The sequence below is a fragment of the Tachyglossus aculeatus genome, chromosome X1, assembly GCF_015852505.1.
Source record: "Tachyglossus aculeatus isolate mTacAcu1 chromosome X1, mTacAcu1.pri, whole genome shotgun sequence".
Taxonomy (NCBI): Eukaryota; Metazoa; Chordata; class Mammalia; order Monotremata; family Tachyglossidae; genus Tachyglossus; species Tachyglossus aculeatus.
In genome coordinates, this window is record NC_052101.1 from 80,087,356 (window position 1) to 80,103,626 (window position 16,271).

A 16,271-nucleotide genomic window follows, 5' to 3' on the forward strand; every position below is an offset into this window, starting at 1 on the left:
CTCTATTTGTGGCAGAATTGTACTTCCCAAGCGCTTAGTACAGTGCTCTGCACACAGTAAGCCCTCAATAAATACTATTGAATGAATTTAACACCTAGAGCAAAACACCTGGACACCAGGCTGCTGTCCAACCTGATTATTATATGTCTATCCCAGCACTTAAAACAGTGCTTGGCACATGATGATGATGGTATTTGTTAAGTGCTTACTATGTGCAAAGCACTGTTCTAAGTGCTGGCAGTGTTCTAAGCGCTGGCACTGTTCTGAGCACTGATAGTAAGCACTTAACAAATTCAATAATAAGAATGAGACCACACATTTGTATTTCTTTACTTTTCTCACATTAAATATTTCTGTCATTCATACTTTTGTATTAATGACTCTGTGAACTGGGTTTGCAGACCTTTGGTACATTGAAAATCAGGAAATTTAATTTCGAGAGATGAGCAAAACAAAGATCTTCCTTCTGGTTTTTCAGAGTTTTTGATTTCCATAATTGAAAATTATGTTTTTGAGGGCAAGAAGATCATTTCCACTGTGCAAGGTAATTGCTCAAGATATGCATAAGAGACTGCAACTGTGAAATTGTTAAATTGCTGCAATATAAGGAGTAGAAACTTTCTAATGGCACTGAACATCTCCCCCAAGGCTTGATGTGCCTTTGAAATTAGTGGGTGACTGGGAGACAGGGGTCCAGGAGTTAATAATGGCATTTGTTAAACACTTATTGTGCATGACAGTTCTAAGTGATGAGGTAGATACAAGTTAATCAGGTTGGATGCAGTCACTGTTCTACACAGGGCTCACAGTCTAATTAGGAGGGAAAACAGGTGCCAAATCCCTATTTTACAGTTGAGGAAAATGAGGCACAGAGAAGTTAAGAAACTTGCCCAAGGTCACAAAGCAGGCAGTGGCGGAGCCAGGATTAGAACCCAGGTTCTCTGAGTCTTAGTCCCATTCTGCTGACAAAGCCCTCCATAGCTGACAAGCAGCATGGCGTATTGGCTAGAATATGAGCCTGGGAGTCAGAAGGACCTGGGTTCTCATCTCAGCTCTGCCACCTTTTTTTTTTTTCCAAAGGTATTTGTTAAGCACTTAACTATGAGCCAGGCACTGTTCTAAGTTCTGGGGTAGATACAAGCTAATCAGGTTGGACAGAGACCCTGTCCCACATGGGGCTCACAGTCTCAATCCCCAGCGTGGCTCAGTGAAAAGAGCACGGGCTTTGGAGTCAGAGGTCATGGGTTTAAATCCCAGCTCCACCAACTGTCAGCTGTGTGACTTTGGGCAAGTCACTTAACTTCTCTGTGCCTCAGTTACCTCATCTGTAAAATGAGGATTAAAACTGTGAACCCCCCATGGGACAACCTGATCACCTTGTAGCCTCCCCAGTGCTTAGAACAGTTCTTCTCACATAGTAAGCTCTTAACAAATACTATTATTATTATTATTATTATTTTACAGATGAGGCTACTGAGGCCCAGAGAAGTGAAGTGATTTAACCAGCATCACACTACAGGCAAGTGGCAGAGCCAGGATTAGAACCCCAGTCCTTCTGACTCCCAAGTCCCCACTCTATCCACTAGGCCATGCTGCCTCCTACCTAGACTGTGAGCCCCATGTAGAACGGGGAATCTTGTCCAACTTGATAACCTTGTATCTACCCCAGTGCTTAGAACAGTGCTTGGCACAGAGTAAGCACTTAACAAACACCATAACAAATACTATAAATAGCCTTAAATTCCAGGGCCAAGATTGCTAACTCAGGCCTGATGAGGGTGTGGAGGATTGGGCGGGGGGGGGGGGGGATGGTTTCCTACCACTTCACGTCTTGTTTTTCTTCTGCTTGTGCCCTGCTGGACTAGACCTGACTATTATAAGGAAGGAGGAGAGGAGAGGAAAGAAGCAGAACATGGAGATGCTTTGAGATTGTGGGGGCGATATTGTGTGCTGCTGGATTTGAAATCCTTGCTGGCCTCGAGTTCAGGTCTACCATCAGGACCCTGAGGAGATTCATTCATTCATTCAATCATATTTATTGAGCACTTACCATGTGCAGAGCACTGTACTAAGCACTTGGGCAGTACAAATTGGCAACATATAGAGACGGTCCCTACCCAACAATGGGCTCACAGTCTAGAAGGGGGAGACAGAGAGACAGACAACAAAACAAAACAAGTAGACAGGTGTCAATACCATCAGAATAAGTAGAATTATAGCTATATACACATTATTAATAAAATAAACAGAGTAATAAATATGTACAAATATATACAAATGCTGTGGGGAGGGGAAGGGGGTAGAGCAGAGGGAGGGAGGGGGCGATGGGGAGGGGAGGAAGAGGAGAGGAAAAGTGGGGGCTCAGTCTGGGAAGGCCTCCTGGAGGAGGTGAGCTCTCAGTAGGGCTTTGAAGGGAGAAAGAGAGCTAGTTTGGTGGATGTGTGGAGGGAGGGCATTCCAGGCCAGAAGTAGGACGTGGGCCAGGCTGGGTCGACGGCAGGACAGAATGAACGAGGCACAGTGAGGAGGCTAGCGGCAGAGGAGTGGAGTGTGCGGGCTGGGCAGTAGAAGGAGAGAAGGGAGGTGAGGTAGGAGGGGGTGAGGTGATGGAGAGCTTTGAAACCAAGGATGAGGAGTTTTTGCTTGATTCGAAGGTTGATAGGCAACCACTGGAGATTTTTGAGGAGGGGAGTGACATGCCCCGAGCGTTTCTGTACAAAGATAATCCAGGCAGCAGAGCGAAGTATAGACTGAAGTGGAGGGAGACAGGAGGATGGGAGATCAGAAAGGAAGCTGATACAGTAATCCAGTTGGGATAGGATGAGAGATTGAACCAGCAAGGTAGTGGTTTGGATGGAGAGGAAAGGGTGGATCTTGGCGATGTTGCGGAGGTGAGAGCAGCAGGTTTTGGTGATGGATTGGATGTGTGGGGTGAATGAGAGAGCGGAGTCAAGGATGACACCAAGGTTGTGGGCTTGTAGTGCCGTCTACCGTGAAGGGAAAGTCAGGGAGAGGACAGGGTTTAGGAGGGAAGATAAGGAGCTCAGTCTTGGACATGTTGAGTTTTAGATGGCAGGCAGACATCCAGATGGAGATGTCCTGAAGGCAGGAGGAGATATGAGACTGGAGGGAGGGAGCGAGAACAGGGGTGGAGATGTAGATTTGGGTGTCATCAGCATAGAGATGATAGTTGAAGCCATGGGAGCGAATGAGAGTTCACCAAGGGAGTGAGTATAAATGGAGAACAGAAGGGGACAAAGAACTGATTCTTGAGGAACTCCTAGGGCCACCCGATCCTATACCTGAAAGGAAACCTGATCTGCCTTTCTGCTGACCATAGTCCTGGTCTTAGTCCAGGTTTAAATCCAATACGGCTGGACCGTATCAGGAGAACAGACAGATTTCATTAGGAGACTAACGTGTTTTTATTACCCAGATAATAACAGGATCAGAACATAGTTAACTGTATTCAGCACTCAGGAAAAAGGGTGTTTTCCTTGAAGAGGCTTGCTAATGATGCCTGTCTACTTGTTTTGTTTTGTTGTCTGTCTCCCTCTTCTAGACTGTGAGCCCATTGTTGGGTAGGGATTGTCTCTATCTGTTGCTGAATTGTGCTTTCCAAGCACTTAGTACAGTGCTCTGTACACAGTAAGCGCTCAATATATATGATTGAATGAATGAATGAAGAAATTTTTAAAAAAGAAACAGAGCAAAGATCAAGCATTACATAAAAATAATAATAATCGTGGTATTTTTTAGGAACTTACTGTGTACCAAGAACTGTACTAAGAGCTGGGGTAGAGAATGGGATAATGGGGTCAGACTCAGTCCGTACCCTACATGGGACTCCCACCCTCGATAGGACAGAGAACAGGTAGTGGATCTCCATTTTACAGATGAGGAAATGGAGGCACAGAGAAGTGAAGTGATTTGCCCAAGGTCACACAGCAGGCAAGAGGCAGAGCTGGGTTTAAAACCCAGGTCCTCTGACTTCCAGCAAAGTACAGCACAGCGATGGGCAATCGAAAGGGACCAATCACAAGCCAGTGTTTATGGCTTCATATACGTACACCCGGTCACTGCCAATAGTGTCATTGTACAACAACAAAAGTCTTATACATATACATATAAATATATATATGTACATATATATATACATATATATATACATATATATATATATATATATATATATATCAGCGTGGCTCAGTGGAAAGAGCACGGGCTTGGGAGTCAGAGGTCATGGGTTCAGATCCCCACTCTGCCACTTGTCAGCTGTGTGATGTTGGGCAAGTGACTTAACTTCTCTGTGCCTCAGTTACCTCATCTGTAAAATGGGGATTAAGATTGTGAGCCCCACATGGAACAACCTGATCACCTTGTATCCTCCCCAGCGCTTAGAACAGTGCTTTGCACATAGTAAGTGCTTAACAAATACCAAAATTATTATTATTAGAGAATCAGTGTGGCTTAGTGGAAAGAGCCCGGGCTTGGGAGTCAGAGGTTGTGGGTTCTAATCCTGCCTCAGCCATTTGTCAACTGTGTGACTTTGGGCAAGTTACTTAACTTGCCTCAGTTACCTCATCTGTAAAATGGGGAATAAGACTGTGAGCCCCACATAGGACAACCTGTTCACCTTGTATACCCCTCAGCGCTTCAAACAGTGCTTCGCACATAGTAAGCACTTAACAAATATCATTATTATTATATATATATGTATTTTACTTTTGAAAGGCACTGTCAAAAGGACAAATCCACAAAATTCAGGAAATCCACATTTTTCTATGGTGTTTTTTAAGATCTCACTGTGTGTCAAGCACTGTTCTAAGCCCTGGGGAAGGAATAAGATAATCAGGTTGGACACAGTCCCTGTCCCACTGAGGGCTCACAATCTAAGTCAGAGGGAGGAGGATTTAATCCCTATTTTACAGATGAGCTAATTTAGCTCCAGAGAAGTGAAAGGACTTGCCGAAGGTCACACAGCAGACAGATGGCCGAGCCAGGAAAAGAACTCAGGTCTTCTGACTCCCAGACCCATGCTTTTTCCACTGGCTATGCTGTGTCTCAGCTCAGAATGTGCAGTGGAATTGAATGAAGGAAAAGGTATGCTGGACTGAATTACAGTTCATTCTGCCCTCCTACATTATGCTCCTACAGTATTACAAAGGAAGAGAATCACTCTTCAAAATCTGAGCAAGTTCAAACATTAAGAAACAACCTGGATTCCACCCACCTGTTTCCACTCTCCTGCTGCTCAGCAGGTGAACCTGCCTTTAAAAGGTAAATCTAGCTAATTGGTTCCTGGAATTTGTAAAACCCATCACTCCCATGTTGTGCTCAAAGTGTAGGTGAGATGGTAATGTTAACCCAATCCTTACGTCCTATAAACAACTCAGATGGAATTCCTCCTAGTAGTGAGAAGTCTGGCAAAAGATGCCATCAGTAATGTCTTCAAGGAGATAATGCAAGAAGCAGGGTGGCTTAATGAATAGAGGATGGGCCTGGGAGTCAGAAGGACCTGACTTCTAATCTCGGCTCTGCCACTTGCCTGCTGTGTGACCGTGGGTAAGTCACTTAACTTATCTGTGCCTCAGTTACCTCATCTGTAAAATGGGATTATGACTGTGTGGGACAGGGACTTTGTTCAACCTGATAAACTTGTAACTACCCCAGCACTTGGTACAGTGTCTGGCACATAGTATGTGCTTAACGAATAACACACACAAAAAAAAAGACCAAGACCTGAAAGAGTGGGAAACTGAACCTGAAAGAAATCAAGCTTTGAGCAAGTGAAAATCTTAATAAAGATGGAAAATATCATCTAAAATCATCATACTGCACAGTACTGAAAAGCTGAACCTAAAGGAGATCAAGCTGTGAATTAGAATCTTAATAAAGTTGGCAAATATCACCCACAATTCTAGTACTATAGAACAGTCTTCTTTTAGGGCTCTTTGGCTCTCCAATATTGAATATCCTGTAACGTTTACTTTGGTTTAAGCATTTCCCTTCCCCTCCCTTTGAAGTATTTTGACTGACTTGAATGATTAGAGCCCACTTCATTAGGTTTTGACAAGAAATTTAGAGATAGTGACAGATAGTGCCTTTTTGCCGAATAGGATGTAAGCAATAACACTTGGAAAATTAAGTGTTCTATATAACTATAAGCATCCAATTCAAAGATTTCATTATTAGAACATACTTGCATTGCTATGTGATCTTGTAACCAAATTTATTGTAACATTTACTTAGCACCTTTATTGTGTAGGGAGCACTGTACTAAGTGTTTTTGAAAGAATCCAATGAAGTTAGAATACCAGATCCTTGGCCTTAAGGATTTTACAGTCAAACTGGGAGGGAGACTGACACCTAACGAAATTACAAATAGGGGGGACTAATAGAATAAAAAGGATACGTACATGAGTGCTGTAGGATGTGTGGGAATTTAAGTGCCTAGGTGGCGTTTTAAATATATTTATTTTGTTTGGGTCAATTTTGTAGATTCTGAGAACACATTAATGCAACTCAGATGATTTCCTCTGGGAAATTATGCTTCGTGCAGGGCTTTTTCACTTAATTTTATTTTCATAGAATAAATGAAGAGTGATGACCAGAGTATAGTAGCACACTTCTGAGGTTGCTAGTGCATACTGCCAACAAAGCATCATTCTTACAACACTGGTGAGTGCGGGAAGGTCTATTGAATGTTTTTCAGACTGATACAGAAGTTTGCAGGTTTGGGGATTTTTTCCTATTGGGTGCCCCTAATATATACATATGGGCATATATTCATATGTATATATATATATATATATATATATATATGCATACATATGAATTATACCATTATGGGGATACAAATATAGTGTCTAGTTTATTTTTATTTAATTTTACACTACTAATTCACATCATGCTTCACATTTTAAATGAAGTAATTCCGTGGTTTTTAAACGCTCTTAATGTTCATTTAAAATAGCCCATGATGATTCTACGTAAGTCTTTATCCACTTCCCCTTATGATGCTTCCCCATGGTACCTGCAGAGTTTTGGCAGGTCTCCTTCCAGAGGCAACTCATTCTGAGATTTGGGAAATTGCAGGTTTCTTCCACTCATGCTGACATTTACCCAGATTCTACAAGTATCTTCTTGGTGTATGCTGGGTTGATAGCCAAGACCACGGCCACTCCCACCTGGTCCATACGAGGCTGTTGGCCACCAGTCAAAATGGCTGCTTTCATCACCACCCAAGTAATGTCCCCCTCCCCCCCCAACCCAGGACAACTGGCCCATCCTAGAGCTGTGTATGAACAGGCCAGTATGGCCATGATGGCCATTGTGGCAACCTAAGGTTTTTGGTGGCAGGATGGAATCCTGAAATTCATGATCATCCTGTCCATTTCAGGATGTCTGTTCACATCAATCTGAGGTCCAATGGTGATTCTGTCAATATCCATAAACTCTAGATCTGGAGGACTGTTCCTAAAATAAGATCCTAGTAATGGAGATGAAATTTGGTGCAGACTGCTTCCCGATTCTTAATTAGCAAGTGTCAGATTGCCTCTATTCCAGGCTAGAGATCTGAAATGAATCATGCAAATCCATTGTCCTTTAATGTGATGATCAGAGTATGTTGCCTTTACATGAGGTGAACTGCATAGCGCAGTAGGAGAAAAGGAGCCTGTTCTGAGAAGCTCCCTCTAGACCGTAAGCTCCCTGTGGGCAGTGAACATGTCTCCCAAGCAGTTAGTACAGTGCTCTGCACCCAGTAAATGTTTAATAAATTTGATGGATTGATTGCTTGCTTTTTATTCGAAGCCTATTTTTCATCCCAACACACAACATGGCCACTGGTAATATTCATCGTATAGGGGACAGTATATTCATTTGGATTCCTGGGAACCCAGAGCCAGCTTGGGTTATTGCTTTCTTCCTCATCAGTTTGCTTTCTGATTGGCCCAAGAGAACACTTGATTGATGGCTTCATGAGGCAGCATACCTAATAGTCATAATATGTATCAAGCCTGTACTGAGTACTAGGAATGACTACATGGATGAGAATTAGACACGGACCCTGGCCTTCAGGGTGCTCTCAATCTAATCAATCAGTTGTATTTATTGAGTGCTTACTGTGTGCAGAGCACTGTAAATAAAGCAGGAAGATGGGACTGGCGATAGACGCATAAGGAGAGAGGGAGAAATAGAAACACTAAAATAACATAAAAGACAAATACAGAAAATGAACTCATTCTAATTGCACTAGTCCCCCACCCAGCCACTGGCTGCCTGGATTCTGGGGACCCCTTGCGGCTGTTTATTCATTCATTCAATTGTATTTATCGAGTGCTTACTGTGTGCCGATCTTTGTACAAAGCGCTTGGGAGAGTACAATACAAAATAGCCTGGCTGGGATTGGAGAGCAGCAAAGCCTGAGAGCCTCTGTCAGTCAAATCATGTCAGGATTCCTAGGGTAGATTTGGAGATAGGACTAGCGATGGTGCCTCCATGATCAGTTGGGGTACAGAGACTGATTTCCTGCTGAGAGTGTGGGGTTCTTCACTAAGCATATGGTTTGCTCAAATGTAAGCTACTTGAGGGCAGGGAATGTGTATCTTTTTTCTGATATTCTCTCCCAAGTGCATAGTACAGTGCCCAATAAAAACCACTGATTGATTGAAAAATTTGCTGCAGCTGAACTTGCCTGCACTCACATATTCATTTTAGAAATGAGTAGAATCAGTTGGTAATGTTTTAATCTAAATATATGGGGCTTCAGATATGTTTTTGCGTACAGATTTATTATTTATTTAGTGAGAAGCAGCATGGCATAGTGGATAGAGCACAGGCCTGGGAGTCAGTCATGGTTTCTAATTCTGGCTTTGCTACTTGTCTGTTGTGTGACCTTGGGCAAGTCACTTCACTTTGCTGTGCCTCAGTTACCTCATCTGTAAAATGGGGATTGAGACTGTGAACCCCATGTGGAACAAAGACCGTGTCCAATCCAATTTGCTTGTACCCACCCCAGTGCTTAGTGCAGTACCTGGCACAAAGTAAATGCTTAAAAAATATCACAGTTATCATTGTCATTATTATTATTATTATCTTTTTCCAGTAGTGACAGGTACTGGCTCTATACTTTACCACCTCAGGTCTGCCACACCTCAAGTGGAAGTAGAACGGTAACTTGTTAATTGAGTTGAGGTTGGAATAATCCCATTATATGAGACATTCTTATTATTAATTCTTCTAGCCAGAAACAATTCTCTGTGCCACAAAGAAAATGTTCTTTATTGTTCAGGCTTCCATTTGTAGCTCAATATCTGCATACCTGTGTAAAAGTAAAGGTGAGTTTCTTTTCAGTTTCCCTTCCACTGCCTCTTCCCTTTTTGTTTAGTATATTAATGTAAGTCAGAAGAAAGTGTTGAAAGAGAGCTTAGAAGAAACAGTGGGCACCTGTTCAGGTTTAGCCACACGGCCCTAGGAGAATTGCAGTACTCATTTCCAAAGTCAGTGTGCCTCTGGGTCACTTCAGATAAGTATTAAAATGAAAACAAGTGAGGAGACGGCAGGCAACTGTCATTTAGAACAGTCTCAGGCAGAAATTCGAGCAAGAGAGATGAGCCAAACCATGCTGGCATATTTTGTCTACCTGCGGTTGTTCAATAATCATTCATTCATTCCACGATATTTAATGAATGCCTCCTGTGTGCAGAGCACTGTACTGTATTTGTTGGAAAGTACGATAAAAGCAGAAGACAATCTCCCGACAAAGTGGAAACAGAAAAATTATGGAAAGATGGATAAATAGATGGAGAGTGAGAGCTGATGCTGTTTAAGTGCTAAGAGTTTAAGTGCGAAGAGTGGCTGTTCTAACAATGCAACCTTGAGTGTTTAGGAGAAGATGGATTTGTCACGTGGGCTTTCATGTGGCATATTTGGGACTAGAGGGAGTTTCAGGAAGGGAATAGGGCAGGAGCACGGATTCAGAGACAGAGGAGTCAGGACTGAGGCTCAGTAAAAAACTTACTTTAGGAGGAGTGGAGCGTACAAGGTCGATAGAGCAGATATGTATGAAACAGAGAGCTGATAGATTGCCTTAGTGTTAATGGTGAGTAACTTAATAACAATAATAACAACAATAATAATAATTGTGCAGAAACGCTCTGGGCCTGTTACTCCCCTCCTCAAAAATCTCCAGTGGCTACCAGTCAACCTATACATCGGGCAAAAACTCCTCACTCTCGGCTTCAAGGCTGTCCATCATCTCGCCCCCTCCTACCTCACCTCCCTTCTTTCCTTCTACAGTCCAGCCTGCACCCTCTGCTTCTCTGCTGCTAACCTCCTCACTGTGCCTCGTTCTCACCTGTCCTGCCGTTGACCCCCAGCCCGTGTCCTCCCCCTAGACTGGAATGCCCTCCCTCCGCACATCCGCCAAGCTAGCTCTCTTCCTCCCTTCAAAGCCCTACTGAGAGCTCACCTCCTCCAGGAGGCCTTCCCTGACTGAGCCCCCTCCTTCCTCTCCCCCTCCCCATCCCCCACGCTCTACCTCCTTCCCCTCCCCACAGCAACTGTATATATGTTTGTACAGATTTATTACTCTATTTATTTTACTTGTACATATTTACTATTCTATTTATTTTACTTTGTTAATGATGTGCATCTAGCTTTACTTCTATTTATTCTGATGACACCTGTTCACATAATAATAATAATAATAATGTTGGTATTTGTTAAGCGCTTACTATGTTTCTTTTGTTGTCTGTCTCCCCCTTCTACACTGCGAGCCCATTGTTGGGTAGGGACCGTCTCTATATGTTGCCAACTTGTACTTCCTAAGTGCTTAGTACAGTGCTCTGCACACAGTAAGCACTCAATAAATACGATTGAATGAATGAATGAATAACAATAATGGCATTTGTTAAGCACTTACTATTCATTCAATTGTATTTATTGAGCGCTTACTGTGTGCAGAGCACTGTACTAAGTGCTTGGGAAGTACATGTGCAAAGCACTGTTCTAAGACCTGGGGAGGATGCAAGGTGATCAGGTTGTCCCACGTGGGGCTCACAGTCTTAATCCCCATTTTACAGATGAGGTAACTGAGGCACAGAGAAGTTAAGTGACTTGCCCAAATTCCCAGAGCTAACAAGTGGTGGAGTCAGGATTAGAACCCATGACCTCTGGCTCCCAAATCCATGCTCTTTCCAATGAGCCATTCTGCTTCTCTAAAATTTTATTATAACAATGATGGCATTTGTTAAGCACTTACTATGTACAAATCACTGTTCTAAGCGCTGGGGAGGATACAAGGTGATCAGGTTGTCCCACCTGGGGCTCACAGTCTTAATCCCCATTTTACATATGAGATAACTGAGGCACAGAGAAGTTAAGTGACTTGCCCAAAGTCACATTGCTGACAAACGGCTGAGCCAGGATTTGAATACATGACGTCTGACTCCCAAGCCCGGGCTCTTTCCACTGAGCCACGCTGCTTCTATTAGATGAAGATTAGTCAGAATCCTTACTGAGTAGAAAAGTTGCCAACTTGCACTTCCCAAGTGCTTAGTACAGTGCTCTGCACACAGTAAGCGCTCAATAAATACGATTGAATGAATGAATGAAGAGGAGGGTATGCCCATCTCTCACAATCAGTGGTATTTGACATAAATGTAGTGATCATCAATTCATAATTTTCTCCTTGGACCCCTTTATCCTGTTGCTTTTCATTACTTTCTTTCTTCTTTGCCTAATGATTCCTTTTTGTTGGCATTGGAATTACTTTCAGTGCATTTACCCGTGGATCTATAAACAGGTAACTCTGCAAACATCCAACAAAAATTGATGAATTTTGAGTCATAGAGAGAAAAGCATTTTCATGTTCTGCACCTGCACCAACCCCTGAATCATGTTGAGACTGAACTATGCATGCATGACTAGGTAATCTCACTATATGCCCCCTCTGTATTTTTTCCTTTAGGTATTTTCATTTCTTGAAATGGCAAGCTACGCTGCCTCAGTTTTCTGAGAAAGTTTGTCTTTGGTGCACTGTAGACCTATTTTTCAGAAATGCTTATGCAGGCTTACAGGTAGCTGTGGGAATTTCAAACAACTGCTTGACAGTAACTCCTAAATTTTTCTACCCTCTAGATTGCTAGATTATAACACCTCGAGGACAAGTGATCATGTCTGCCAACTCTGTTGTACTGTGCCAAGCACTTAGTACAGTGCTCAGCACACAATAAGAACACAATAAATACATTGATTGATTGATTGATTAGTGAGTTCAGAGAGGGTAGGTGGTGTCTTTGGAATAACTACATAGTAAACCGAACTTTGGCAAACTCAGAAATGCAGAATCATTCTCCAGTTCCATGGCAGAATCAACCAATGTTATTGATTGAGTGCTTACTTTGTGCAGAGCATTGTACTAAGCGCTTGGGAGAGGACAGTACAACAAGGTAGACATGATTCCGCCCTTAAGGAGCTTTTAGAGTCGAGTGGAGGAGACAGACATTAAAATAAATCAAAAGTCAGGGAAATAGCAGAGTAGAAGGATATGTATTTATGGGCTATACATAAATGCTTCTGAATTCACTTAATCCCTAAGAAATTCAAACCTGAAAAAAGAATGTCTTCAATACTTTTAACCAGAATCCACTTTTAGAGGATGAAAAATGGAGCATCTTCCAGCTCTATGCTCATCATGTTCCCAAAAGGTTGTTGTTGATAGCAGGGATTTCATGAAGACATTCAATAATTTATTGAAGTTATTTTAAGTTATTTAAGACTCACATCTCCAGTGGAAGACTAATAGTTTGGGTTTTGTTATGTGACCTTCTCTTCAGTGTTTGTTGCCAGGAAACAGTGGGTGAGAGTCTTGTGATGTAGCATATGAGCCCAGCTATAGCTCAGACTCACATCTTCAGTTAGTGGAGCCTTTTTTTTCTGATAACGACAAGCTGGCTGTGGTTTCGAACTTCTGATAGCCAAACAGCTCGAATGAAAAAATACGAGGCAGTTTTCTCTAGCTTTCAAGGGAGGATCATCTATCAATCAATCAATTGTATTTATTGAGCTCTTACTGTTTTCAGAGTACTGTACTAAGTGCTTAGGAGAGTACAGTATAACAGAGTTGGTAGATTTGTTCCCTGCCTATGAGCTTACAGTGTAGAGGAAGACATCTGATTTGTGGCTCCAGTTTTGGGATAGTGCAAATGAGGGTATTTTGGGTTGTTGCCCCCACCTGAACATATGCTTATGAGGGGGAGAATTAAGCTAATCATTTCCTTTATTGGTTGTTCAGCCAACTGTTTATCAAATAGTTATTTGCAGAATACTTAGCTGTAATAGTTGTCTTGCGTGCAGAACATTTCACTGTAATAACTGTCCTTCACATTCAAAGACACACCATAGCTAATCAATGTTAGCCACCTGTAGGTATGGCAGCAGCTGTTTGGGTATATGACTGTCATTTCTTCTGGGCATAGGTCGTATTTATGAAATCACATCGAGGGAAGCATAGCTACTGTGCAGGTAGACCAACTTTATTCTGGGACCTTGTTGTTTGGGATCTTGTTTTGAGTAAAGCTCATAGGTGACATTAGTGGAACTGCTAATCAGGTTAGATGTGACATGCCTGTGGGGAGTCCAGCTTTCTCAACCACAGAGAAGATCAGCCCATATTATGGCTCTGTAGAGCTTTGGTTTGGCCTGAAGCATGTCACCATAAGGTTTCCCTCTGTCTGGCATCAATCAATCAGTCAATCAGTGGTATTTATTGAGGGCTTACTGTGTGCAGGACACTGTACCAAGTGTATGTTGCCTAGATAGCAGAATTTGGGGACCGCATTCTGTTCCATGTTGCCAATGAGGATCTTTGGTTATATGTAAGATTTTGCTGATGTAGCCTGATCCTGTAACTTAGGTTTCTTTAGGTTTAAAACAGTGCCCTGCACTTAATAAGTGCTCAGTAAGTAACCTCGATTGATTTATTATTAGTCCATAGCACTCTGCTGACTGCCAAAAGAATATAGAGGTCTTGGGGTTGCTACATGTACTTCTGTATCTCTCATGCTAAAAGAATCATGCCTGCTATGTCAAGCTGTAGTCTAAAACCACATTGTGATTCCAGGAGTTGACAGGTAATAATATTCTTTAGTAGTCAGTCTAGAGAGACTGTGACAACAATACTGCTAGAAATGGAGAACAGTGAGATGTCAAATTGTGATTTTTTCCCCTTTCTCCTTGAAGAGGGTGAGGCTTTTAAGGCCCTGTGACATCCCCAGAGCTTAGAACAGTGCTTTGCACATAGCGCTTAATAAATGCTATTATTATTATTATTATTATTATTATTATTATTATTATTATTATTATTATTATCATCATTATTATTATTATTGTCTCCTCAGTGGTCTACTGGGTAGACCATGGTCCTGAGAGTCAGAAGGATGTGGGTTCTAATCCCGGCTCCACCACTTTCCTCCTGTGTGAACTTGGACAAGTCATTTAACCTCTCTGGGCCTGTGTTACCTTATCTGTAAAATGGGGATTAATACTGTGAGCCCCATGTGGGACAAGGACTGCATCCAACCTGATGAGATTCTATCTACCTCAGTGCTTAGAACAGTGCTTGGCACATAGTTAGCGTTTAATAAAAACCATCATTCTATATGTTAAGAAAAAGTTTGTGTAGGACGTCAAGCAGCATGTCCCATCAATACCATCAGGTCGAAGTGCTTTAACGTTTTTCATGGCTCTGACTATAGAACTGACTTCCTCAAATGTTGAAACTAGAACCATGTCTCCACATGTTATCAGACCTCTATGCCTTTTAAGGCTTCAGCTGCAATAGTAGGTGCGTGTTCAAGAAATCATTGGTGTGTTACGTCCTGTCTCTGATGAGGGTGTAACCATCTTCACTTTTCCATGGTGCCATGACATTTAATTTGGGGCTGTATACTCTATCAGAGGTTGGCAAAATGGCCATGGTAAAAACTTGAAAGTCCATAATAGCATTCATATTACAGACTCTGTCACATGTTTGTGTTATTAGTAGTAGTAATATTTTTAGTAATAGCATTAATAGTTGTATTAATATATAGCATGGAAAGTTGTCCGCTATTTTACGGGTTTACTAACTCAGTGACATGATGTCCTGTCTCATCCCATCCCTCCCCACTTATTCCATCTTCCAGTGTCCATCACTAAGTTCTATCATTTTGTCAAAATGTTGTTTTGCTACATGGCAATGTGATCTTTTTTTAAAAAAATGTATTTGTTATTTGTTAATACAAATTGTCTACTCTGTGGTGTTTCCAGTGACAATGTATGGATCAGAAAGCTGGACAGTGAAAAAACAGGATAGAAAGAACATCGATTCTTTTGAAATGTGGTGTTGGAGAAGGCTTATGTGAATACCATGAACTGCCTGAAAAACAAACAAATGGATTTTGGAGCAAATTAAACCAAAGTGGTGTTTGGAAGGTCAAGTGACTCGACTTAGATTAGCACATTTTGGACACATAATCAGGAGGACTAATTCTCTGGAGAAGACACTAATGCTAGGAAAAGTCCAGGGAAAACTTATAAGAGACAGACTGGCAGCTAGATGGATAGAGATCGTGACAACAATAACGGAGGAACCATTAGAAAGGTTGTGGATTATGGCATAGGGCAGGACGTTCCGGAGAAAGTATATCCATGGAGTCACTATGAATCGGAAACGACTCGACAGCACTGAATAATAATAGTTTGTTAAGCACTTACTGTGTGCCAGGCACTGTATTAAGCACTGGGGTAGATTCAAGCTAATCAGGTTGGGCACGGTTTGAGTCCCACATAGGGCTCCCAGTCTTAATCCCCATTTTACAGGTGAGGTAACTAAGACACAGAGAAAAGTGACTGCCCAAGGTCACACAACAGACCAGTGGCAGAGCCGGGATTAGAACCTAGGTCCTCTTACTCCCAGGATCATTCTCTTTCCACTAGGCCGCTCTGCTTCTCTTTTGATTGTGTACAGAGCCTTGTGTGGCTTCAGCCTTGGCTTCCCACAATTTGTTGCCTATTTTCCTTAACTTGACTTGCATGTCATGTCACATGTTTCAGTAGGCTGCTCGCATTTGTCAGTGTGGCTCAGTGGAAAGAGCACAGGCTTGGGAGCCAGAGGTCATGGGTTCTAATCCTGACTCCACCACTTGTCTGCTGTGTGACTTTGGGCAAGTCACTAACTTATCTGTGCCTCAGTTACCTCATCTGTAAAATGGGGATTAAGACTG

General features: G+C 42.2%; 1 protein-coding gene across 2 annotated transcripts in view; it reads left to right on the forward strand.

Moving 5' to 3' along the window:
- The window catches only part of SUSD3 (sushi domain containing 3), a 111,915-nt gene that overhangs the window by 93,792 nt on the left and 1,852 nt on the right, over nucleotides 1-16,271 (forward strand). The gene's annotated exons all lie outside the window — the stretch shown is intronic.